The sequence below is a fragment of the Falco biarmicus genome, chromosome 3 (genome assembly GCF_023638135.1).
Source record: "Falco biarmicus isolate bFalBia1 chromosome 3, bFalBia1.pri, whole genome shotgun sequence".
NCBI classification, from domain to species: Eukaryota; Metazoa; Chordata; class Aves; order Falconiformes; family Falconidae; genus Falco; species Falco biarmicus.
This window is the reverse complement of record NC_079290.1, coordinates 103,069,882-103,096,339: the sequence shown is the minus strand read 5'-3', so window position 1 is coordinate 103,096,339 and position 26,458 is coordinate 103,069,882. Positions and strand designations below refer to the sequence as shown.

The following is a 26,458-nucleotide window of genomic DNA, read 5'->3' as shown; positions in this document are numbered from 1 at the left end:
TTAATTGTAGTTTGTAGTCATTCTCACTGGCTTGCAACACTAACCAATGGAATTTGTTGTTATGGAAATAAGCTTTAAGAAGTGGTGTCTTCCTTGTGCCTGTGTTTCTGTTGTCTTTTACTAGTATTCACCAATGCTTTATTTACAGTGTCAGCGCTAGAAACAGCTGTCTGTGCTCCTAGTTATGAGTGGATTATTTAAAAATGCTTCAAGTGGTTAAAGTTAAACAGAAATAAATAACTTAATGTGACCTTGTATTTATTTTAGTGTTTTTTTCCTTGTCATTTTTTGGTTAAAAAGGAATTTGTTTGGTAAGTTTCATAGCTTAAAAATTTGGTTTGTAGAAAAAAGCACCATAACTCTTAATACAACTTATTTAAGTTTGAAACTTTTGGTTAATAAACTTGAAGTTTACTTTGGAATTGTTTAGCAAAATGGGATGAATCGAATTGCCACTAGGAAAGAGGATACTCTTATGCTATTGCTCAGATGAAGACTGGGGTGGGTGAGTCTGTTGAAATGTGATAATTCGTACTGGTGTAAACAAACTAGAAATGTTTTGAGGTGTTTGTGTATATAACGTACCTATAGAAGTATGTCCTGGCGGTTTAAAGAGTGGGCTGCCTGGTGCTTTGTCACAGTGTAACTCATACTTCAGTTTGCAGAGGACTTAACTGAGTTGCATCCTGCAGTGCTGTGTTCTGCTGCAGCGCTGGGGAAGCTGCTTGAAGTTAGGTAAGGGGAGTATTTGACATGCCTCACAATGTCTTTTTAATAAGTTTTGATCTTTTTCATTTCCCCTATTCATTTTAGTGGTGTAAAAAATGTTCTTCGATGTATTTTTAGGCTTCAGAAACCGTTTGTATTACTTTCTGGTTACATAGTAAGCACTCTGTGTATTGTGTTCATAATTGAAGATTGACTACCCATAAACACTGTTCTGTTGTGGAACTGTTGAACTGTTAATCTGAAAGTGTGCTGGCCTACCAATGAATTTCAGGTGAATTTGGTAGATAAATACCGAGGCATGTGTTTGGTGCCTGCCTTTGAATAGGAACTGAGCTCCTGCTGTGCTCCCTGGGGTTGCTTTTAAGTATATTTTATTGTCAGTAATCCAACAAACCACTTAATGGCACTGTTTTTCCACTTATTATCTGAAAAAGCCTTTATCTGGCACATGACTGTGACTTCTGAGCAGTCAGTGCTGAGGGGAGTTGGGGGTGTGGGGGAAGGTTGCTGTGGCTCCGCTGCCCTAAGTAAAATAAATAGAATTTACAGTATGGTGGGCCTCAGAGTGTAGGGTTTCTTAATTTCACACAAATAAAATTATTTCCCTCTTTTTCTAGGCAAAGGAAGGACTAAAAAGCATTAAGGAGCTCCAGTTCTGAAGGAACAATGCTTTATTCCCTTTGTTTTCTAATGCAAGTGTCTAGTTCTACCTAATGCCTGCTAGCATTTGATGGCTACTGCTGAGGCTGAGCAAAGCCGTGGTTGAGTGATGTTTGCTATTTTGTTTTGGTTTTCCTGATGATGTGTTTTGGAACAGATCTAGATAAATGCCTTAATTTGTTGCACTAAAAGAGAAGTTTCCTCTCTATATATATTGAGCCCTGTGAGTGTTGGAGATTGTTGGGGCAGAAGTAACAGCACACTAAAGGAGGCATTGCTCCAAAGAGGCTGTGTATCTTTTGAAGTTGTTTCCAGTGGTCTTATTGGTGTGGCAGGCAAGTCTCAAACTGGATGTGGCTTGTTTGATTTTTTTCCAGGTAGATGTTTAAACATTTTGAAGGACAATTCTGATGGATCACAAGGGTTTTTCTTCCTTCTCTGAAGGCTTGCAAACCTCTGTTGGTTTTAAAACTTGCCATATTACCGAACCTTGCTTTTAGCTCAAACAAAAAGTTATCCAAGTAATGTTAAGTTTTAAAACAGTAGTAGTGAACGACAAAAACTTAATTCACCAAATGTGCATTGAAAAAAATATTTAAAACTAGTTCTTTTTTAGGTGGGAAAAAATGTAAAATGTCTGTGTAGTTAACTGCACAGTTAGTATCTGCATAATAATGAAGAGAGAATAGTGAAGTGGATTAAGCAGGTGCAGTCATCTGCTACATGGTTTCCACTGGCAGCCTGACAGCCGGGTAAATAACTTGAACTTTCACCTCTTTTTTTTGTCTGCACTCTTTACTTAACTCAGGGCATCGGCTGGCTCATGATAAATTAGGTGTTGGCATACTCCAGAACAGCAGTAATACATTACATGTGCCACGGAGGACGTAAAGGATTTATTGGGCTCTCGGCTCTGTCTGTTCAGTGTTGGGTCTGTGTGGGTGTGCAGGGGCGTGCAGGCGTGCACTGTGGTTTCCCATGGGTGCTCTGGCAGCAGCACGCACGGTGCACTCCTCTGTCCGGGTGCCGGCGTCCTGAGCCGAGCTGAGGACAGAGCCGAGGGACGGTTCCCTTGGGCGGCTGTGGGCAGCACTTGGGTTTCATTGGAAGCGTGTGATTTCTACGCCATGCTCTCCAGTAGCCGAGTTCTCTGTACAGCTGCTGCGCAGTCAGACACCTAGCGAAAGCACAGTTGTTGCTGGGATGCGGCTGCCACCACCTCTGTGTGTAACTGCACACGCACGTGAAAGCGTTTAGACCCCTCCTTGCCAGGATTAGATGTATGTTTGTTAGGCTAATTTCGGAGTGCTTTTGTTGAGCTTCTGGGGAGGGTGTGCAGAAGAGGGATTGTAACAGCAACCCTGTGTGAAATTGGGATGCCAAAGAGATTTTGTTTCTTGTTCATTAATGGAGTTCTGGTTGTTGAGGAATTCAGGTCTACATTGCTTAAGGAAATGGCACCTGGCTGCATTGGCACTTTGGTTGTAGTTCTGTGTATGGTGGGAACAGTTATGTCCCCTCATCTTTCCCTGCGTCAGTATTTAGGCCTTTTCAGAACAGAAAAGAAAATGGAGATTCTAAGGATGAAGTAGCAATTTTCAGTTTGTTATATGGGAAATACTTAAGATGAAAACTGTAGAATCTCTGGGGTTTTTTTTGGATACCTAATTTTGTTTTCTTCTTAGTTGATGTTACAGATGAAACAAATAGAAGTCTGGAAAATAATCTGTTTATCTAGGTATGGGTCTGTGCTGGAGGTCTAAGTTTTCAGGCATTTCAGAATAGTTCAGTCCAAATAGAGCACCTACTAATTTTTTTTAAGGACCTTACAAATCTTTTGCATCCTGAACAGATAACTTTTTTTTTAAAACTACAGATGCAGGCAGGCAGAGGGAATAGTTTCATTAAAAAGGTGGTTGTTTTATTTTCATGGGGAATTCATGTTTCCTGAACCATTGCAAAACCAACACTAAAATACTTTTCTTTCAGAAAGCTTGAAAAAAATGGTTTTGTGTCAGTGTTTTCTGGGGCCAGTGTAATGTTTCTCTATAGATACTCTCTTTCAAGATTGAGTTCCATTTAGTGTAAATCTTCAGCTCCTCAGGCTAATAGGCCTTGAGTGAGAAGTTGTACTGCGGCCTTTTCTGTCCTGTTGAAGCGTTGGAAGTTATCCAGTAGGAGGGCATACCTTTTTGCAGTTTATCTGGTGCTATTCAGAAGTTATGAAAGGAAAGAATAAGTTTATCTACTTAAATTTTATATTCCAGAGGGACATTTTCCTTTTAGAAAAGACAGCTGGGAAGGGAGAAACCCAAATATTAGGTTATGATTGCTGAGGTCTCTCTGCAGCTGTGATCCCTGTCTCTGGTAGGCTGCAGTTTCCTTAACATGAGGCCCCCAGAAATGCAGGTGTGCCCCCCACCCCCGGTGAGGCGGTGGGGTAAGGCCAGTATGTTTGCTGTGTGCGTGTGTGCTTGTTACAGGGTGGAACGCGGAGCTCTGTGAAAGCACATTCCTGGCCACAGAGCGATACTGTCTTTCGTTCCCCGATTGCCCTGTGCCGGAGGCAGCTGTGCCACGTGGCTGCGAGGTGCAGCAAGGAGGGGAGGGGGAGCCTGTCCATAGACTTAGAGGCTGTGATGAGGGACCCAGGTGGGCAAGTTGCTCTGGAAATGCATGGCATGTAGCAGGTTTAGATGTGAGAGGCAAGCGATGAGATGCGTGGGAATAAAGGTGATGGATCACCAGCGGTTTCTTTTCATGGGAGGCATGGATGAACTTGGCAATAGGAGGGGAAGGGGCTGAAATACCTGCATGAGTGATACATAAAGTATGAGGCAACAGCTTCCAAGTCTTAAGCAGGTTTCAGATGCGTCGCTCTATTCATGAACTGCAGACATAATATCAGTAGTTGTAGTAAAGTGACAGGGAGGAGCACACCTGTTGCTGTGTTGCAGGCTTGCCCTGGTGGGCAGCTCAGCCCACGCAGCCGCTCGCTCACTCCCCTGCCGTGGAATGAGAGGAGAATCAGAAGGGTAAAAGTAAGAAAACTCATGGGCTGAGTGAGGTAGACAGTTTAATAGGTGAAGCAAAAGCTGTGTGTACAGGCAAAGCAAAATAAGGGGTGCATTACTTCCCATCAGTAAGCAAATGTTCAGCCATTTCCAGGAAAGCAGGGCTCCATCATGGGTAGCAGTTACTTGGGAAGCGACAAACTCCATCACTCCAAACACCCCCTTTCCTCCTCCTGAGCATGCTGCTTACACTTCTTGTGATCACTTGATGAATGTGTGAGCCGGCACAGGCAGGGAAACAAAAGACATCTGTATTCCTAAAACAGGGAGCTGAGAAGATGATGTTACCTATGCTCACTAGTGATCAGGCCTGGGAACCTGGAAGACAGTGTTCTGGTTTTGGGGCTACCACACTTTGGAAATACTGTTTAGCTTCCTTTTTAAGATTTCAGCTTACAGGCAGTAGGGAAAACAGCCAGCCAGAGGCCTGTAAAAACTCTGCTGAGTCAGAATGGTTTCAGCAAGACGTTTATTTGGGGGTAGAGCAGTATGTTCAGACTGGAGTTATGGGCGTTCCAACCCCTCCTTTTGCAGCAGCCTTGCTACTGCTTTTGAATGGCTTCAGCGAGAAAAGGGAAGCAGGCCATGCATTTAGTTCTAACGCAGTTTACAGTGCTTGTGTTTATAATTGCAAATGGTCTGCCAGGTTGAACGTAGGATGTGATGGCCCGTGCCTGTTCTGGCACCCTGCCTGCCTCACGGAGGATGGGGATGGTGGGTTAGGCGGTGCAAGAGGCTCCTGCAGCACGGGGACCTTGCCTTTGCCATGCGGTGTGACACACGTGGCAGTTGTCCAAAAGGTGGGAGCCAGTTGACACACACAGCTGAGGTATTTGTTACAGATTTGTTAAAAGCTGGGGGCTAGGTAGTATTCCACAAAGCAAGCCCAGAACTCAGAAGAATAATAATGACACAGTCTAGTTATACATACGTGTTTTCCAAAGTCTACCTAAAGGGTACATTGGTAATTAGTTATGCTTGGTAGTTTTCTATTGGTCTATGAATATCTTGCTTATATTTAAACTTACAGTGTATTTTTATTTATTGCGCATGTCTGGAGGGAGGTGGAGGGGTGAGTCTTTTTTAGTCCTGAACAGAGTTGGTGGTCGTGCTCTCCCCCTGCCGCCTTTGCCTTCACTAGTTAGTCTCATTCTGCTGACTTCTTGTCTTTGTTGCAATTAACTGGCTGTTGACATTTCTGGGGTAGGAGGTTCCCCTTATCAGGCTTGTAGTTCTCCTTCAAGACAGTCATTAATACAAGTTACAGATACATGACTAACCTAACTTCACTAGAAGTGAATCATTTTGTGTTGACAGCAGTAAGATAATGGGGGTTGAATGCATAGCCTAGCCATCACAGCGGCGGGGGGAGCGGGGATGGAGGAGTGCAGCTGTTGTTCTAAGCCTCTTTTTATTGAAAAGAAAAAGGTGGGCAGGGAACAGAAAAAAAATCCGTATTTGCTATCAGGAAATTCTAGTTTTATCTTAAACTGAGGGAAAACTGCCCTTTAACACTGGAAGAAGAGAGAGGTGGTGAAGGTGGTTCTGCAGCGTGGCATGAGCAGTGACACCAAGGGGCATGGCAGGCCGGGCTCAGCCCTGGGCTTCAGCACTGAGCTGCTGGGTCGGCGCTGGGCTGGCTGCTGGTGCCCCTGCCCGGCCCTTCGGCGGGGCTGAGCCCGCCGTGTCACCCAGCTGGAGGCGGGTAGGAAGGAGGTGACTGTTGGAAGAACTGCTGGTGGCAGGCTGGCACGACTGTCGCTTGGTGGTGTAGGGGGGAAATAGACGAGGGAGTAAAATGTGGATTTTGCTTGTGCTGTACAGCGTACCTGGGGCGGGGACTGCTCGCAGCAGCGCGTAGCCACACGAGGGTGCCCTTGGCTTTCCGAGCTGCCTGCCGGGCCGTCGGCTGGAACCCGCGAGAGGCTGCCGAGCTTGCTCCCGCGGCTGAGTGGGCAACTGTAAAAATAGCAAATAAACAGAGATTTTGAAAAAATCTTTTCCTCCGTGGTGAGAGAAAGAACAGCTGGGTGCTTTGATAACATCGGCAACGAACATTTAGACATTCCAAATAACCGATTTGTCTGCCCATCCTGTGGGTCGGGGAACATGTATACAGCAAAGCTGCTGCTTTGCTTTGGTAGATGCGAGAAGCTTTTGCAGTTGCCTGCTTCTCGCGCATGTCACGTGCCGTTGTATACTTGGTCACATCTAGATCTGAACGGTGAGATTTGTTCTTTAAACAAGGTCACAGAATAATTTGGCTTGGAAGGGGTGGCTGAGGTTATTTGGTCCAGCTCTACTTGGAGCAGGTCCAGTCAGATGAGGTTGCTCAGGGCCCTGGCCGGGTGAGTTTTATCTCCAGAGATGGAGATTGCACCACCTCTCTGGCATCTGTGCCAATGTCTGACCATCTTCATGATGATAAAGTTTTTCTTCCATGTAATTGGAATTTCCCTTGCTGTAACTCATTTCTGTTGCCTCCTGTCCTGCCACCATTTGCCTTCAAGAAGAGCCTGCCTCCATCTTCTCTACATTCTCCCTTTAGATAGCTGTAGGCAGCAAGAAGCCTTCTCTTAAAGCTGGACAAACTTGGTTCTCTTGCCTTCTCATGTACACCATGTACCTCAGTTTTTAAATAACCTCTGTGGCCCCACCAGTGGGCTCATTCCAGTAGGTCAATGTCTGTCTTGTACTTGGGAGCCCAAACCCGAACACGTTACTCCTCATACCATCTTGTGGACATTGAATAGAGAGGAATAAACACTTCCATCTGCTGGCCACATGCTTACTCGTGCTCAAATAGTCTGCCAGGCTGCCCTCCGCTCATCTGTCTGCACAGCTGCTCTCTAGTGGTTCAGCCCCCTGCACCTCTACTGTGGTGTGTGGTTACCCCTTCCCAGCTGTGCAACAGCCCTGCATTTCATGGTATTCCTGTTGGCCCACGTCTCCAGGCTAAGATCCCTTTCAATAGCAGTGCTGTCCCTCAGTTTATCACACACTCACCCTAGTCTGGTATTGTTCATGAACTTACCATCATCCAGGTTGCTAATAAAAGATGTTGAAGAGTGTTGGCCTTAGTGTGGATCACTGTGCTGCCTTGTAACTGGTCATAAATTGTATGCTTTTTCTTTGAAAGGAAAAATGCTTTGCTCCTGATGATCCGGCCAATTTTCTACCCTTTTTATTGTCCGCTTATCAGTTGATATTTTACTAATAAAGATACTGTAGGAGACTGCCAACAGCCTTGCTAAAGGCACCGTAAACAATATCCACTGCTCTCCTCTTGTCCTTTGAGCTAGTAATCTCATAACAGAAGGCAGTCAGGTCAGTCAGGTGCAGTTTGCCTTTGGTAAATCCATGCTGGTTGTTACTAGTCACCTTCTTGTCCTTCATGTGCTTTGAAATTACTTCCATGAGGACTTCTTCCATAACTGTCCCAGGGATGAGGTTAAGCTGACTGGCTTGTAGTTCCCCTGATCCTCCTCCTTGAAGACAGGTGTGATTTTATTTTTTTTTTTCTCTCCCATTCCCAGTCATAGAGAACCTCTCCCAATCACCATGACCTTTCAGAGATGATAAAGCAGCCTTGCAAAGACATCAGCCTGTACCCTCAAGACCCTCAGGTGCTTCCCGTCTGTGTCCTGTGACTTGCATAAATCCATCAATTTAGAGGTTCCCAAACTCATACCTTCCTGTTCTGTGGCTGCTGCTTCACTCCCTCAGCTTTGCTAGTAGAGCTCAGAAACTGCAGAGGGCAGACACTACCAGTGAAAGCACATTAAGGCATTATTAATGCAAGAAGTCAATAGGTAAGTTTAAAGCCATGGTGACAATGAGTTGACTAGCTTTGATTATGATATCATGCTTTGCTGCTTGTCTGATGTCTTTCAATTTCTGTAAGCAAAACAGGTGAGAAATTTTTTTGTAGATTTTCTAGATGATGGCTAAGTTGCCAGTTTAGTGCAAAAGGTATAATTAATGAAACATTTAAAGAGTAACTCAGTTCCACAGACATCATAAGAAACTTTCAAGCTGAGGTGGTTTTGGTTGTTAGTACAGATGCAGTGATAGCTCATTTTTTTTTTTTTCCCCCTAACTGGTTTGTAACACTGGATGACATGGTGCATGCTTAAAGAAGTGCTGTGGTCCAGCACTGCCTGCTCAGATGTAATGGATTGTCTAGACAGCTTGCTAGGGAAAAAATTTCTGGCTGCAGCACACTTTTAGGATCTTGTTATAGATCCTGGCACATCCCCATTTTCTAGGTTTCATGTATTCTTAAAGAATGTTACCTTTGCATTTGTGTAAGTGGTGTAGAATCAACAGTTCAACACACGAACACATCATTAGTGTCAAAGTATCAAGAGTTATGTCCTGTGCAGGAGGTGGGGGCAGAGGCTGCCCTCAGCTTCTGCTGCTGGCTCTTGTATGCGGACTCCTATGAAAGGCAGACCCTGCTCATTTCGTATGTTGAGGCCCTGCAGGCATCGTTTGCTCAGGGCTTTTGTTTCTGTTTACAGTTTGTCTTAGTCCGTTGGAAATGTGCCCACTGAGATACCATACCCACTGTAGTATACTGAGTGGGAGGAATGGACCATGAGGTGACCCAACGTCTAATGCTGGGTGCCAGCTCTCACTTGGTCCCGATTAAAATGGTGTTTACAAGGGGCTAGTGTGACAGTAAGATGTCTGAGCTGACATAATATGTTCTACAAACTATATGTGAAGGTGATGCTCAAGGTACAACCTGATTGTTGCACTCAGCCTGATTTATTTTTTTCACTACATTTTATGTCCTATGTGTTTTATTAGCCTTCTTTAAAGCGCACTGGGAATATGAAGTTAATAGCTTCTACTAGCTAGAAATAGGGAACATGTTTAATGTCTAAGTTTCTGAAGCTTTTATAAATAATGACATGTTAACAAGATGTTTCCTTATGCTGGATATTGAAAGGCACTTACCACTGAAGCAGCAGTGCTTTGCCATTTTCATTGATGTACCAAGGGAAAACAAAATAAACCCCTATCTATTTAGACACAAATGTCATGCTTTTAACCTGTAATGTGCTATGCTGACCATCCTTGACTGAAAACAATTAGGAATAGTTTTATTTTACTGAAAGATTCCCACCTTCCCCCAGCTCCCACTCCCGCTTTGCAAGCAGTGATGCACCAAAGATACATTTATTGGAAAAGGGTTTTCAAGCCCTAGATGGACACCTCAAGTGAGAAAGAAGAAAGGTCTTTGCTACACTCCAGTTAGCTGGTCTACCTGGGCTGTTCACTTTTGGGAGATGACGCAGGAAATTCCATTTTATGTCCCAGCTGTGAATCGGGAAGACTGAGCAGTGGAACCTAGGTGGTCACTACCTGTGTCCCATGGGCATGCTAAGTGAGGGTGAATCAGGGCGGGGGGGGTAGGTGCTCCTGCTTTCCTGCATGTTCTTGATCCCCTCTTGCCCTCACAAAAAGGATGCCTGCAGTTGGCTCTGTTTTGCCTTTGCCCCCGTTTAGCTTGTTTAGCTCTCCCCCTGAATGCTTTTAGCCTTGTAAAGGCTGCAGCTGAAACAGCCCGGCCATACAGGCTGTAAGGCAGCGCTGTGGCCCTGGCGTGGGCTGTGAGAGGTGGAGATGGAGGTTCCTCCTGCACAGGTAATTCCGAGTGTATCCTCTGAGCAAAGCCACTCTGAGGGTCCCCTGGGAAGCCAGGCTGCAGGCAGGAGCGGGACCGGTGGGAGCTTGAGGCAGGCACGCTAGCCCTGAGGCTTCTCTGATACTTGTGTTCCCTGTCTTTGGGATTGTCTGAAAGAGTGTGATTTTATCCTGACTTGGCATGGAGAAACATCTGGAATCTCGGTGTTTCCCATAAAAGAGAAAGGCCTCCAGTCTGGCTCTGCCCCTGCCTCCGAGTTGCCCGCAGAAGCCAGAGGCAGGCAAGGGGCCTGTGTCCCATCCCGGCCGCAGGCTGGTGGGCTGGGCTCCCATCTCCCAAGCCTGGTGAGATGAGGACTACCCTCTGTGGTGCTGGGATCAGCACTGCATCATGGAAAACTTCCCACTGCCTTACTAAGTTTTACTTACTAATTTGCTTTTGGGACAGTAAGTTCATGGTTGCCTTTATTTATGTTTATTTTTTTGAGTAATTTCTTATGAATTTGCAAGCCCAAGGCATGCTGAAGAACAAAAACCAAACCAAACACCCTCTGGGGTGAATGCCAAATTGTCACTCCTGATGCTTGGCAGTTAATAATAGGTGCCCAAAGAACAACTTACAAATGCTGAAGAGAAAAAATCTGTTCGTGAATTATTCATTCAGGTGGGGAGATGGGCATTGTTGGGAACAATGACATAGATCTTCTTGGGATTTAGCCTGGAGGTGGTTTGATGGGAATGCTGCCATAGCACAGACTTGGCCTATGTATAGTAGTTAACAACTAAACCCCCCTCCTTTGTTGTACCTCTAACAATAGGAGACATTTGTTTCTTCTGAACTTTGTATTAAAAGTAACTTTTTCCCTGTACCGATACTCTATCTCATCTTACTGAGATGACAGTCACATTTCAAAAATAGGCAGCTTCTCTTCCCTGACCCCCTTGATTATTTTTTTTTACTGTTGCATGCACCCTAAATAGATTATTTCCAAACAGATGATTACATTAGATATTGGGACAAATTATTTAGACATTTAGCGGTGTGACAGTGCAGAACGTTCAGCAGCACTGGCTTACAGTCATGTTCCAGATTGCAGCCTGGGCTGCTGGAGGGTTGTGCAGGACATTGCATCGAGGAAGAGACAGAATTAAGGCAGAAGGATTTTTTTGCAAGCCATATTGCTCCTGAATTCACTTCAGAGTCGTCCCACAAACAGTTGTTCCTGCTTTAAGGCCCAAGCCATCTCTCTTTGATTTCCAGAGACTTCAGTTCATTGAAGCTGTGGTGAGGAAGTCTTATGTTGTAAAAGATTTGTTTCCTCTTTCTTGGTGAGGATGATTGGAGCTGCCTTTGCAAATAACAATTTGAATTATCAAGTAGGAGATACGGGAATAAAATACATCATTGTGTCTTTCATTTACTTCAGTAAAGCAAGCTTAGTTCACATGGTGACGTCTGTATCAATACAGTCATTATGCTGAAGTAGGTTTCGTTGCTGATGAAGGAAGTGTGGTACCTATACAGTTTAATAATGATACAGCTGTGGTGGGTTGACCTTGGCTGGATGCCAGGTGCCCACCAAGCTGCTCCATCACGGCCCTCCTCAGCAGAGTAGGGCAGGAGAAAGTAAGATTAAACTCCCCCTTGCAGGTCAAGAAGGCGGCAGTTTAGTGAAGCAACAGCAAAGGTGGTGCGTGCGGAAGCGAAGTGAGACAGAAGATGTTATTCTGTACTTCCCATGGGCAGGCGATGCACGGCCGCTTCCCAAGAAGCGGGGCTTCAGCGCGCGTAGCGGATGCTCCGGAAGGAAACGTCACAAATGACAAATGCCCCCCCCTTCCTCCTCCTCTCTCTCAGCTTTTGTATTTGAGCAGGTGCCATGTGGCGTGGGACATCCCTTCCTGGGCCAGCTGTCCCGGCTGTGCCCCCTCCCAAGGCCTTGCCCACCCTGTCCTTCCCACCTGCCCACACAAACACGGCACAGCGGGCTGCTGTGGGGCTTAGCCAGACCCAGTGCAACAGCATAAGGTGATCTGTTCAAACTACGTTTCTTGTCATGTTAATAATACGTTAAATAGCCATGTATTAGATTACTTGTAAGTTATAACAAGCTGTTTTAGTTAAAATTGGATTTCAAATAGAAATGTGGAATTTTTTCTTATAGAAAATATTTTTCATGTAGAAAATATAGAAAATATAGAAAAATAGAAAAATGAATAACTTATTCAAATTTTAAAAATGCAAATAAACTGCAGTGTTTGTACCAAGTCTTCTGTGGAAACATGCTTTTTAAAAAAAAATAAAGCATGTATTATTTTTAGATAGATTTTTAGTAAAATTCATTTACTTTTCTGGTCATCTCGACCATTTATATTCTCAGCCACTATTCAGAAATGGAACAAAGTGGGTGTTACTCAGCTCCCAATCAGTTTCTTATTGTTTGAATAAATGAGATTTTTATTAAACTGAAAAAGTAAAAATTGTTCTTGCAAAAGCAGACAAAGCTTTCTAAGCTCTGGTTCCGGTGCATCAGCCAGTAATTCTTTAGATTTAGTATTTGACTCGTTAAAGCTATATGGTAGATGCTCAATGGTTTAAATGATATTAATAGACTGGCAGACATAGGCCTCATTAGAAATGTGCATAGTCACATTTTAAAATTTTAATTTGTTTTATTTTTGAGTAAATATTTTTAACTTAAATTTTGTTTTATCTTGTTACTAGAAGAGTTATATGTTGTTTCTGAGTATATGGGGAGATGACATAATACTGAGTGGGGTTGGGGAGAAGGAGTGTAGCTTAGCTGTTCACGCGAAGGTGCTTCCTGCGTCTGTTGGATCAACACGGAAGAGGTGTAATTTTTCAGTGAATCATCAATTTACAGTGAGGATCAGGGTGCATGCAGTCTCCCTCCAGATGCTCAGAGTGCTAGTAATCATCATATTTCCCTCCTTGTGGAGGGAACTATACCACCATTATCCCTGAACTTATGAACATCTCCTTTCATGTGCATTTATTTTGTGCCCTACTTTCTTTTTGCTCTGCTCTGTGATCAGTATGCATTGCATCTACTGCACTGGGATCCTATGTTCCCTCCCATGGGTAGGGGAAACATTCCAAATCCCAGAATTCAGTTCTGACAGATTTATTTTTACTTGCATTGTACATTTAAAAAAACAAGTCTTGTTCATCCTGGATGATTCCATGGAGACATAGAAACTAGTGAAAGCAAGACAGATCCTGAGTATTTCAGGGAAACATTTTTTATTTTTAATAGTTGCTTAAAGCTGTCTTTTTTACTCTTACTTACGGCAACTCAAAAGCCTGATGAGAACTCGGGAGATGCAACATTTTAAATATACAGAACATTGCTGTTTCTTCATGTAAGGTATACGAATTTCAGGTTCCCCCCCCCCCCCCCCCCCCCCCCAAAATCAGGACCGATACCACCATTTCTAAAATACAAAGACTACTTTGGCTTTTATACACACTTCAGTAGCCTTTGTAAGCTTGCTGCATTTTGTGTGTGGACACTTTTCTTTAAAATTTGAAGTGTATCTTATAGTCATAGTAATGAAAATTTTGCCAACCCCTCCTTATTTAAAGTGACTTTTTGATAGGTTCTTTCTAAATATCACAAACTGTGCAGTTTTTGCCAGGTATCTTTTTTTCCCCTCTCCTTATCTCCAGTTTTTATAGCTTTTGAAAAGAAATGGTTGCTGGTCTTGAAATTCTCTGCTTCCTCTCACCACCGTTTTTTGTCCGCTTACACAAACAAAAAACTTGGAATGACTCCTTGCTTATGTTAAGGTTTTACACTGCTGACCTTTCTTGTCTTTGCATCCCTTGGCATGTAAAAATCAGGAGCAGTTACTTCAGAAAATGTCATTTGGCTTGAATTTTTTTACTGTCTCTTCAGAGACACTATTTACTCCCTTGTGCCTTTCCTCACCCCCTGTTGGGATTGGGTTGTAGAAGAACAAGTAACTGTGCTCTCAGGGAATACAGCAAACTTAATACTGAAATGGCTTAAAATAGTTTTTTCCACAGGTTCCTCATTAAATTTCTGTGTACAGTTGATGTCAAAGAACTGCTTAGTCTTTGAAGAAATTTACTGTTTCTTCACGGAAGAGCACAGAAGTGTAATGAGTTTGTGGACAGAACTGTTGTTTGGCAGCTCATTGCTGATGGCTGACCTGTCACCTTTCTCTGTGTCCCCAGCACTGGGAGCATGGGATGTGTAAGGGACGCGGCAATGGAGGGCAAGTCGCCGTGCCACTAGGCCAGGAAGAGAGGGGCCGTACCCTGTCGTGGCAGAGTCATCTCACTGGCGAGTGCTGCCAGCATGCTGTCTTCTGCCTGTTTTGGTGTGGAGTTTTCTTTGTTGTGCTTTTTAAAACTAATCATATTTATGAAGGGGGCATAACAGTCAAAGTCTTTGGCCTCCAGCAGTGGCTGGGTGCCGCGACATTTGGCAGCAATGGCAGTCTAAGATATTCCTGATCCTCTCTTTCTTTTTCACCTCCACTCATTCTTGCCCCCTCAGTTGTACTGACAGAATGGTTTGTGGGATTGTTTTGAACCAAATAAGTGCACAGATCTGGCTTGTTCTTTTTTGTGTGTAAAATCTTAAAAAAAAACAAACAACAAACCAACCAAACAAAAACCCCCACGTTTTGTGGCTTTAATGAGAAACACTTCAGGGAGCTAAACAGTTGTCGTGCTGTAGCTTGAGGGGGATGAGAGGGACTTAAACTTCTGCTGAGCAATGTGAACAATTTGTGAGTGCACACCTGGGTCACCACCAAACTCTTCATGACAGATCAACTTGCTTAACCCTAATACCTCTCTTTGCGGATCTTGGAGATCCATGGGCTGTGGAGCATTGCACTGCAGGCACAAGGTGTTCACCAGCTGTGGTGTTCCGGAGTGCATCTTGTTCTTGTGTAACCACGGCTCACATCAAAGGGGGATTGCTCTCGTTCAAGCTGAGCAGCTGGGAGGTTGAAGGGTAGTTCTGTTTGAGGGTAGCTCGCTCTGGCTTGGCTCCTCCAGTTACAAGTGCTGTAATCAGTAAGGCAGCCTGCAGGCACTCAAGTGAAACTCTGCACTGGTCTCCCTCCCTATAAATTCTTCCTGCTAATGCAAGTGAAGTCATTTGTATGGAAATTCCTCCTGTTTGGTCGCAGTATACAGTAATTTAGATTTGTGCAGATTTGTTGTGAACAGAGCGAGTTTTGGTTTAAAGATTGTGAGAGAGCACTGCAGGCATGTAGGTTCTGGAAAACCTTCTGCTACCAGAAGTCCTTTTTTTTTTTTTTTTCTCCCCCTTTCCCTAGAAAGTCATATGGAGATTGAAATTACTCCCAGATTCATCTACCTACATTTTTTTTTTTAAAAGTGGATGAAATTCCATAGTCACCTTTACAAATGTCAGTGTGCTTAAATGATATTTATGGTAGCAAATAAGAAATTGTAAGTTGAGTTTTTTCTGCTACTGCTGGCCAGAAATTTGCTAATTGGTTGTTGGGGTTAAGGGTTGTCATTGGTGAATAGTCACATCTTCACAAACACATACGTAAATCATGTAAATGAATTTGCCTGGTAAAACTGTCTGGCAAGGGCAGAATTTATGCTGAGAGGAGACACTTCCTAACCTGACTGGGCAATAGCCTCATGGCTGGAGGCTCCTTTAGGACATGGAAAGACCTAGGCAGAAGGTCCTTAATTCAAATCAGAGACATTAAAATCTTGAATTTACTTCCCAAATCCCAGCTGTTTGTTTCCCTTCCTCTTCATCCTTCCCGAGGTGTTCCAAAGTCTTGCTTTTGTTGCAGTGTAGAGCAAAAATCTAGAAAGAACAATTTCTTTTTTTCAAAATGGGATTCTTGTTTGCCAGCCTACCCTGTTATTCTTAACTACAATAGACATTTGAAAGGAAGCCTGATGAATGGAGTAGATTGTGCACTCATTTTGAGATATTAGCATCTTTGTAACACAGTTCAGGTAATTAAAAAATAGTCTGACATTTCCGTGTGTGTAGCAGGGACTGGGCAGAGGAGCAAGGCAAGTGGGGAAAAAAAGAGCAGAAAGCTTCCTACCATTTTCTGTGGGCTTGTTACAATTTTGAAGCGTTCAACTATCGATACTAAAATAGGTCATTCTGTAGTTAACTGAGGCAATTGCCCAGAGATGTATATAAGGCCACCTGACATTATTTTGGCAAAAGAGGCAGTTGCACAGGGCATTATTGTGTTTGGATGCTAAATTAGCAGGGCCAGTTTGGGGGCTAGAATTTGTCTGGAGTGGTGGTGGGTTACCTAGGAAACAAGGATTAAACTTTCCACAAAAAATCTTAAATGAGGAGAGTAGTTTATATTTTTAGGAGTGTTTAGCTTTGTGTTGTATACATAATTAGATGTGCATGTATGTGTGCCTGACTGCAGTATCTGAAAAGAAAAAAATCACGTAAATGCTTTCTTTTTGTGGTGTCCTCACAATAGAGGAGGTAGGGTCTCAGGTATGTCAAGCTCAGAGGGAGCTGAAAAAGAGAGAGATTGTTTCTCTTGAGGCAAGTTACTGGCTAGTCAGCATTTTCCCCGGAGATGTGCAATTCAAAGGGGGGTGAAGCATCACCTGAGCGCTACCTTCGGCGTTTCTCAGGGGAACTTGCTGTGTTATACACGCAGCCTGGCACTGTAGTCCCTGGCATGGTGGGATCAGAGGCAGCCTGCGTCTGGGCTAATGCACATCTTGGGTTTGTAATATTTCAAAGAACTTTTATTTGTCTCTTTAATTGCAGTCTTTGAATGAGGAGGAGTATGATAAGTGCATATTGTTTCTAATATAGTACTCTTGGTATCTTCTGAGACTTTAGCTTCAAAGAATAAGTTTCAGTACTATTAAAAATAAACTGTTTTCATAGTGAGTTTATAACTCTAAGGATTCAGAGCCAAGGCTGCCTGCTCTGCAGTGCTTGACTTACTCCCTTTCAGTCTTTTGTGTGGAGGCCTTTGTGTACTGCATGGTAGGGCTGGGGGTGCTAGCTTCGATAAACCATGCTGAGGATAGAGTAAAATATTGTCTAAAAGATTGTAAAAACAGTAACTTGGTACTACACGTTCTTGCTGTGACATTCTCATCACCCTTGCTTAGCTTGCTGTCAGAAAAAGAAGTCTCTTTCTATAGTTAGCATGGGAAGGCGTATCTAGCCAGAAGAAGAGCGAGCTTGGCTCTAATCTGTGGCCTCCATCATTAGCGCAGCTGGGAGCAACGGCCTTACTTCAGAGCTGTGCCTGCAGGTGAGGGGCTGGGGGATTTGTTCCTTTAGCTTGTCCTGCTCTGGGACTTCTGATGCTTTTGGTGTAGGAGGTGAGCAGAACCAGGAGGGTTTGTAGCAAAGGCATTGGGTGCCCGGAGTCATCAGAACTCTGCCGTGGTGCTCCCTGGGCTTCCCGTTCTGCTCCTGCCCTGCGTCTGGAGAGGAGGGCTTCCTCCCAGAGTCTGTGCTCTCTCTGTTTCATGTGGTTTCTGAAGCTGTTCATACTGCTTTCACTCCACGTTTCAAATACATAGCTTATTTTCTGTAACACAAATTCCTTTGGGTCACAGCTGCCTCATGCCAGTGGCTTTCCTAGCCCCACATCTACCTAGTTACTAGGCTGTTCTTCATCAGTCGTCTTGTAGGCCAGCTGGTAGCTGCTTTTGCTGGCTGCCAGGATAGTCTCATGGAGACAGTGACTGAGCACGGTCAGTACATTGGGATAGAAAGAGGCAAGAGTTGTTCTGCACTGAACAGGCCAAAGCAGCAGTACATGGTAGGTGTTTTCAGCAGCAGTGTTGCTGAGGAGGTCAGTCTTCGCTGAGGAAATCCCTATGACTGCATTGATTTAGGTATGTCTAGGCTTAAGTGCCTTGCCCCAGTAGCACTATTGGTGTGTATCTGCAGTGGTGGCTTCTGCCTTTTTTTCTTCTCCTAATCTCACTGGCCTGCTCTGGGAGTACAGACCCGGTGTTTTCTCTCAGAATGGCTTGCGAAGAAGACAGAGTTTGGATGGCTTATGTTGCACAAGGTCAATCAGTAGGGGTTGCAAGTGTACCCCCTGTAAGATTGCCTTGACAGCATCTGCAGAACTCCAAGAGGACTCCAAGAAACGTCCTTGCTTTGGAAGAGACCAGTCCAGAGTACACTTCTGCAAGCTTTTTTGGAGGGGAGCAGGGCAGGAGTTCGCTGCTGGCTCACCCAGTGTTGATTTGCCTGTTCTGCAGTACCGTGCAGGATGGCGGCGCTGAGCTGTGCTGCTCCATGTGGATTTCCCAGACAGCTGGCACTCACCGGCAGCCTCTGAGCCCAACAGCTGGAGCCTTGTTCACAGATACCATACTTGCTGAAACTTCCTCTATATTAGAAGAAAAAACCCTTTTATAATTTTGCTTTCTTTTTAATGCTTATAATGTTAGCAGTTATACTGTGAGGAAGAGGTATGTATGTGTGTGCAAGCATTTTTAGGTGTATATATAAACACACACAAATTAAAATTTTGACAGAGCTGGTAACAGTGCAGCATAAGGATGTAAACTATTCTGCATCCTGTTGTAAGACAATGGAAAATGTCAAAGACGAGTTAAAGGTCAACCTAATTTTGTGGGTTTATATAACTGCATATTTCTCTAAATTTTTTTTTTTTTTTTCCCCCTCTTTACTGTGAAACTTCCATGAACTGAAGCTGTGTAGAAAACAAATTACACTGTGGATAGCACAGCAAAGGGTATCAGCTGCACAGGAGGTACCCAGGTTATGAATATTTTGTTTTAGGTTTTCACTCTTACTTGTCCTTGTGTTAGTAACAACAGAGGTAAAACTTTCAGACTAAATGTAACTTTTTAATTGCTGTTCTTTAAGGTTCACAAATGGTCAATATAGCTGTTATTGCTAAGTATCTCTGCTCAGACCACTGTACTCAGTGGTATTCAAAGGTTTACCTTAAACCAAAGGCCATAAAATCAGGAAAGTAGCAAATTAATGGGAAAGGCAGGGTATTATGAAATAGTTTGGATTGCTTGACTTTTTTATATGTACCAGTGCATTTGTGTGTGATTTTTTTTTTGTTTTTTAAAGTAGTTGTAACTAACATGTATCTCTTAGCCTTGCAGTTACTAATTCCCTTTGGTGAGGAAGTAGAGTGGACCTCCTAGGACCTGAAGAGGGAAGGCAGAGCAGTTGCTGATGCTTGGGAGGTGTGTTGTCCTGGGGGACAGTATGGAAGATAAGTGAGAATCCCCGAGGGGAGGACAGTGCTGGAAAAATTTCATCCCTTTTACATAAAACTTCTTTGAGAAAGAGGAAGAAGAGTGAGCAATAACCCTGATTGTGGGGAAAAAACATGAACCTGATGTGACAAAACGGAGACCCAGCACAGGAGACTTTAGAAGCTGGTGACACCACGTGAAATGAGGCAAAGAGCACCAAGGCAAGTACTTGCCTTCAAACTACGGAAGACTGAGGGAGACTGATAATGTTGATGTAGAGGAAGTTTTGTCAGACTTGAGCTTCTAATCTCAGGTGTTCAGCAGTCCTCCACCAAGCAGCAAAACTGCCAGTGAGCTTTTTAAAACATGAGTTCTTTGTATGAATCTTCAAGGTTTGTTTGGGTCAGGCTTTCACTCTTTTTCTCTGCAGTTAAGATTTGACATTTTACCCCACTGACATGAAAATCTACTGGTTACTTTTTTTGTTGACTCAAGGACTTTGTGCCAGGGCTTTAAGGAGAGTCAAATACTAAGAAGATTGGCTCTGTTGAAACCCTGACATCAGTCTAGATGTGGCCAAGGAAAGGCACTGTATGGGCCAAGGGATGTAAATAACGGATTTCATTATATGACAGTAATTTGTTCGGTATAGGCTGGGATGGTACTTTCAGAAGGTTCAAGACCCTCTGGAATACTTTGCTCTCACCTTAGATGTGCTAGAGAGAATGAAGTGATGGTGTTTGGGTACTACTCGGTGTGAAGGCCAGATGACAGTAGCCTGTAGGTGGGAATATTGTAAGGTAAAGGCACATGGAGAGATGCCTAGGTACTGTGGTGACAGGGCTGTGCAGATACACAGAGATGCAGAAATTCCTGGGTCAGAGGCCTGAAGGAACACGGAGATGGAGAACGGTGATATTAGCATATTTATATAGACAATGCAAGGTGGTGGATTCCTTAATTTTTTTTCCAAAAGGTTAGTGGTTTGGATCAGAGCTAGAAGTTTGTGATGCTAAGCTCTTATTTCTTTTCTTTTGTAGCATGAATGGAACATAACAAGTCCCTTTTCAGTCCCAGTGACTGTAAAAGATATGCTGGCTTCAGACAGCATTTTGCAGGTTTCTATCACTTCTTAAAAAAGGAAGAAAGAAAATCTAAATGTATCAGTTCTCACTGTCTGCCTGTAATGCTGCTTGCTTCCTCCTTTCTGAAGGAAAGAAGAAAGTGCCTAGCTGGATGTGTAGATGATGTGGATCACCCAGTAGCAGTCGTGCAGAGCCTGCCTTCTCTTGTCATCCCAGTTATTTCCTGGGTGCCTTGTGGGGTATGCAGGAATTTCAGAACAGAAGACTGGAGAAACCCACCTGCTGGCTGGTGGCTGCCCGGAATGAGCAAGGTGCTCAAGTGCTAGCCAGCGTGCTTCTCAGCAATCCTGCTGCTATTTTGAGATGAGGCATCTGAAATCAGGATTGCCAGGGAGACGGATAACGCTCGAAGGAAAGTGCCTGGCGCTGCAGCTGGAGGACGGCAACTGTAAGAGCCCCCTGCTCAGAACCCACTGCCTGGGCCCCACCTCTTGTGGCAGGTGCCTCCCAGGTCCTCTTCAGAGCATGTGCCACAACTTACTTATTTTAAGATGTAACTGCTGAGTGCAGTGCCTGTGTGTAGCTTAGAGCACTCACTCAGGGTGTGAGAGCTCCGAAATAATTTCTCTTGTCAACCTGGGGATGCAAGTTGGCATCTTTGGGCTGTGCAAAGTCCCTGTTGCCAGGCTGGGATGAGGAGGGGCATTGCACTGACCTGCTGCTCAGAGCCGAGCCCCTTTTACAGTGGAGACCATGGGCTTCTTGAGACAAGCAAAAGAGCAGGGAGCCTGTTGCACCGTAGCTCAGTGGCTAGGGCCCACGGCAGGGCAGAGTTGCAGGTTCCAACTCCTGCATCCTTGAACTGTCTGTACATTTTACAGTAAACAGACTATGGATAAAAACCTGAAATAATTTCCAGCCATGACTGCCTTTTGTAACTGTTCCAGGTTGGCTGAGTTACCGTTACCAGCCTCTTTCACAGCATCTAAGCCCTCAGGTTTTGGATTCTGGTGCTGTGAAGGGAAGCGTTGGACATCTGATGGCTTGGGCTGGACTCCTTTGATTGCGTGCAGAAGTAGGCTGTGACGGGAGCAGTCAGGTCAGGTGGGCAGGCACTGTGGTGCAGAGTTAGATGATGGAAAGTGCAGGTTCTCTGAACAGCACTGCAGTCTCCCAAAGCACAGGACTGCTGTAAGCCAGGGGAGAGAGGATTCACTGCCCAGGCATCTGTTTAGGAAGGCACTCAGGAGCAGAGACAGTCCAGCATGCTCTTAGAATAAGTTAGTGAGCACTGTTTTTCATACAGGAGGTCAAGGGTTTGATTATGGGAGGGAATTTGGGTGCATGGCTGTGAATTGATGGTGTTTATAAGAAGTGGGAGGGAGCACAGTAAAACAAAACCAGTAGCTTTCATAAGAAGGAAGGAATTAGGTTCCTTGGTGCAGCTATACAAAGGGCTCAAATGCAAACTCTCCCACCTTGCAAAGACGGGGAATGTAAATTGCAGGCTTTTAATTGACATCAAATGCAAGAAGGAACCAAACAGAAAGTGGGAACTGAGTCAAATAACTAAAGATGAGTATAAATGAAAATAGTGCAGGATGTGGGTACAGAATTAGAAAGGTCAAGGCACAAAATAAGATGCTGCTAGGAAGAGAAATTGAGAGCTACAGTAAATAATTTTTAGGATGTCAAAGTCTTTGCTTCACTTTCCCAAAAGGAAATAGCATGGTAGTTGAGTTGGTATAAAATACTTCTTGACTAAAAATAATGTTACTGTTTGGACCTCTGTGTCATCCTCAAGTGAAAGTTGATACTGTGGACTCTTCTTTGTGTCACTTGCATCTATGCCACACCAGAATCTTGAATTTACGACTTGCATTTTGGCATGACTAGTGCTAACCATGGTTATTTGCAATGCTATCTCTGCCTGCTTTACATTGCATGTGCCTCCCAGAGGAGGTCTTTTAATCTCATCTTTCTTCACCCTCGAGCTGTGTAGACTTTTCTCCAGTCAGTGCACAAAGAACCTACTGAGCTGCTCCTTCCCTGAGCATCAGTAGGATTTTCCAACATAAATCTCTCATCTATCAATGGATTAACATGCCTAAAATGCAGCTCACTGAGTGGATTAAAGAGGTCAGGCATGGGCAATAATATATAGTACCTTCCAGTGCAGTAATGCCAATTCAGATCAACCCAGGACGTTAGTGACTGGGAGTTACCAGTTGAACTGCATCAACAGAGTGTGGTTGCAAACTAGCGTTGTGAATTTCTCTCTGGGTAGGATGGGGAGCTAGCAAATGTGCAAGGTAGTGAGCTGTGCAAGCAGTGCCTTCCCATTTCAAGGAATAGAAAGATACACAGATTTTACTTGGACAGATTTTAAGACATTTAATAGAAATAAATTGTGGTGCAGTGGGACTTCTTGTTTTGTCCCTTTAAAAAAAAGGAACTGTTTACTGGGGGAGAGGGGCAAAAAAATCCCAGTATCTTTATTATTCATAATTCTCTTCAAGTGTGAATAATGTTTGCAATAATATTTATAACTTTATTCAGATCTGGGCCTCAGATGCCTGGCCCAAGGCACTGCTTGGTGTCCTCCAGCTATCTTCTTGAGATGATTGTGGCTACATCTGCCTCTCCCCTCTGCTGTGGGTTGCTCTGTATGAATGGTGATGGGACTGATCTGCACAGACATGTGGATTTTACTCTATATTTAAAACTTCTTTTTTTAAGGGAGACTTCCCTTTTGTTTTTAAGCATCTAAAAGCCTTTTTTGTGTATACCTGCCACAGTACTCAGTGCAGCCAACATTTTTTTCTTTGGAAGTATATAGCTTCTATTACAGAACTACTGTGTTTGGGCCCCCTTGAGAAGTGAGCCACTTGGAAAAATGAGTCACAGTTTATTTCCGAACCTTGAAGTGATGGGTATGTTATTCTTATTCCCCTCTGAATTTTTGAACCCATTTGTCAGTGAAGATGAGCTTCAGCCTTGGTTAAAAAGAAGCAATCATGTGGCAAAACAGTTGAGCAGTTCAAGTAAGGGCCAGAGAAACTATGACCTGTATGAAAGGTCAGGTGTGCCATTCTCTACCTTTTTTTTTCTTTTAATTTTTTTCAGTGGTTTTTTTTTTAAAGTTCAGTCATTCTTTTACTTCTTCTTGGAAGGAGTTGGTAATGCAGTTTTGGTGATGTATAGCATCCTAAAATAGGCTTTTGCGTTTGGAAAATCTGTTAAATAGAGCAATTAGTGATTATGTATTGGTTTGTTTCTAAAATAATTAAGATGTTTTTCTGTAAGACTATTAGCAAGGTTATGATTGTTCTTGTCTTATTTTGTCTGTCTTTCTTTCAGGAAGACATTACCAAGCAAAATTTATAGCAGAAACTAGAATTTGCTCATAACCTAGTATAGTGAAATGGAGACTATGTAGCTTATGATAGTTTTGAGCAAAAAAGAATCTCACTCTCTTTCCTGTGCTAGTAATTAACTTTCCTGCTTCACCTGAAGTCCTTTTTCACATAAGTTTTCTCATCTATGCATGTTATTATAATAGAAATAATACTTAAGATTTCTGGACAAAAGATGATGAGTAAATTCTCGTCATTACTGGATTTCTTGGCTGCCAAATGCCAGGTTCATGGGTGTTAGTAGTTAGGTGAATGGAAATGGACCTCGGGGCAGCAGTACCGAGTACGCACCTGAACAGCTGGTGTGTCAGGAGGCGACTTCGTCTTTGAGTGTTTGCATCCATGGATTCTGTAGCTGGCCTCAAGGTAGCTGTGCAAATGCTGGCTTTTTTGTTCCATGAACTTCTGAAACTTCTGCACCCCCATGTAGATATAGTTCTTTCATTTCTATTATGAAAATGAAGTTGGGGATATAAGGATTTGGTTTACAGGGATGGGTATTTTAAAAGTGATCCTTGAGCATGTGGAGAATGTGGGAGGAGAAACACAGCATATGCAGGCCAGCCCTGAGAGCTGCTGGGAGGCTTTCAGGAGTGAGGGGCCAAGGGTCCCGCATGCCCAAGGCAGCAGGGCGGCCAGACCCAAAGTTATGCTACCGAGTCTTGGATTTGAGGTGTCATGATTCTATAGAAATCTGAAGGGCTAAGATGGGCTCTTCTAGGGCTGAAACTGTCCGTGTGCTTCCTGTGTTCTTGCCAGCAGCTGCTAGTTGTAGGCGTTGGTCTGAGATGGTACCTGTTGAATGCTATCGAAGTTGAATGACCCTTGCTGGAAAGTAAACGCAGGTTTTCCACCCAGCATGTTTGAATGCAAGAGCTCAGACTTAAAATGAGACGCTTGCCATTTTGAGTATTAAAAGCCAGTGCTTTAGGTTGCTTTTTCTTTAAATGGCCTGAAACCTCACCAACTTGTATCTTTGTCTTCATCCCCTTTTCTTCTGCTGTTCGTTGTTCTGTCCCTGTTGTAAGCCCAAATGCCTGTCCCAGAGAGCATCTCTTGTGAGCGTGGCAGTTGCGTAGTGTCAGATTTGTTGTGTGGGGTCAGGCCGTTCGCTTTGTGTTGCTCGTGAGGCTAACAAAATGAGTGTCAATTTACTCTGTTATGCCTCTCACTGTTTTATGTTATGCAGGTGTAGGTCAGGCAAAGTGAAAGGAATGGGAGTTTTAGGTGTCTTTTACTCCATCTACTTTGTCAGAGGTCCTCATTGACTCTGCTCCTCTCCAGAAAATGCAATAGAGATGAATTAAAATGGATCATTTTTTCCAGCTTTTGTGGTTGTCCTTATTCTGCTTCATTCTGTTTTGTTCCTTCTTCATCTCCAAAAAGGAAAGCCTTCACAAACCTCCAGAAATGCATGATGCTCATGTGCTGTGTGGGCTCTGCTGGCACTGGGTCTACCTTTTATTTAGTCTTGTGTCCCTGAATTCTGAGGCTGAGGAGCCACTGCTGTAAAACACTGAAGGTCAACATTACATTGACAGTGGCTTTGCCACAGATTATGTAATTTTGGTTCTGGGTGGTGACGGACAATGGTACAGGTTGGACATGGCTCCTGGCCCGTCTGCCCTTCCTCTTTGTGTGGCAGCATACTGTGGTTCAGCCTGATGCAGTCCATAGTTGTCCTGAGGCACAGCTGTGCCAGGTACTAAAAAGGGGAGGCTAGTTAATGAGGGGTGTCTGAGGGGCAGCCTGGTAATATGAAAGTATGAAAAGATGCAGAAAATGAAACTGTTACTTGGCACGTGTACGTAGCCTTCGGTAGCTGGGCGCCTGTAGTCCCGTTTCACTCAGTTTGCTGTTAGTCTTAACGGAGGTCAGTGTCTTCCTCACCCGAGTTAACAGCAAGACGTTTTTGTAGCGTTCTGTACTTCTGCTGAGGAGGCAGCAGCAGAAATCTTGTAGTGGTGTGGTGGGTGTTGCACATTTTTGGGCTGGTTGTAATAACCATGTAAGGATGATGGCTCGTTGTCTTGATAATTAACAGAATCCACTTGGTCTGAGGTGGGTAATTTTTAACTTCAAGTGCTTTTACGAAAGGAAGACATGAACAGCACCTGCTAATAAACAGTTATTTCAGAGTTCTTATGTTGAAAATTATGTTATTATTTTTGCTATACAGTCAATGGTAATGGGTATGTATATTTTATTATTCATAAATAAGATAGCTACGTATCTTCCAGTGGGATGCTGTTAATGTGCCAAGCAAATGCCATGGTTGGTTTTTTCTTTCCCTTCTGCTCTCAAGAGAGGATACAGTGTTTTGTGGTGGAGTGTTTTGTTCTGATGGATGCAGAAATGGGTGTGTGCACCCTGCACTCATGGGTACCGGCAAAGGCAGCAGCGAAGCGCATTTTGCACTTGCAGTGGAGGGCGGTGACGTGTGGGAGGTCTTGTTGCAGTCCTGCACCTATCTCAGTAAAGCTCTACCAGCTGCACATGGCAGCTTGCCCTTCGCCGCAGGCAGCTGCACCGCAACAGGGAATGGAGCTGTGGGCTTCGGCCACCTTCTGAGCAGCTTGGATTGAGGCA

At 43.9% G+C, this 26,458-nt stretch overlaps 1 protein-coding gene across 3 annotated transcripts in view; it reads left to right on the top strand.

Annotated features, from left to right (window-relative positions):
• Positions 1 to 26,458, top strand: part of SLC66A2 (solute carrier family 66 member 2) — a 65,737-nt gene that overhangs the window by 15,743 nt on the left and 23,536 nt on the right. The gene's annotated exons all lie outside the window — the stretch shown is intronic.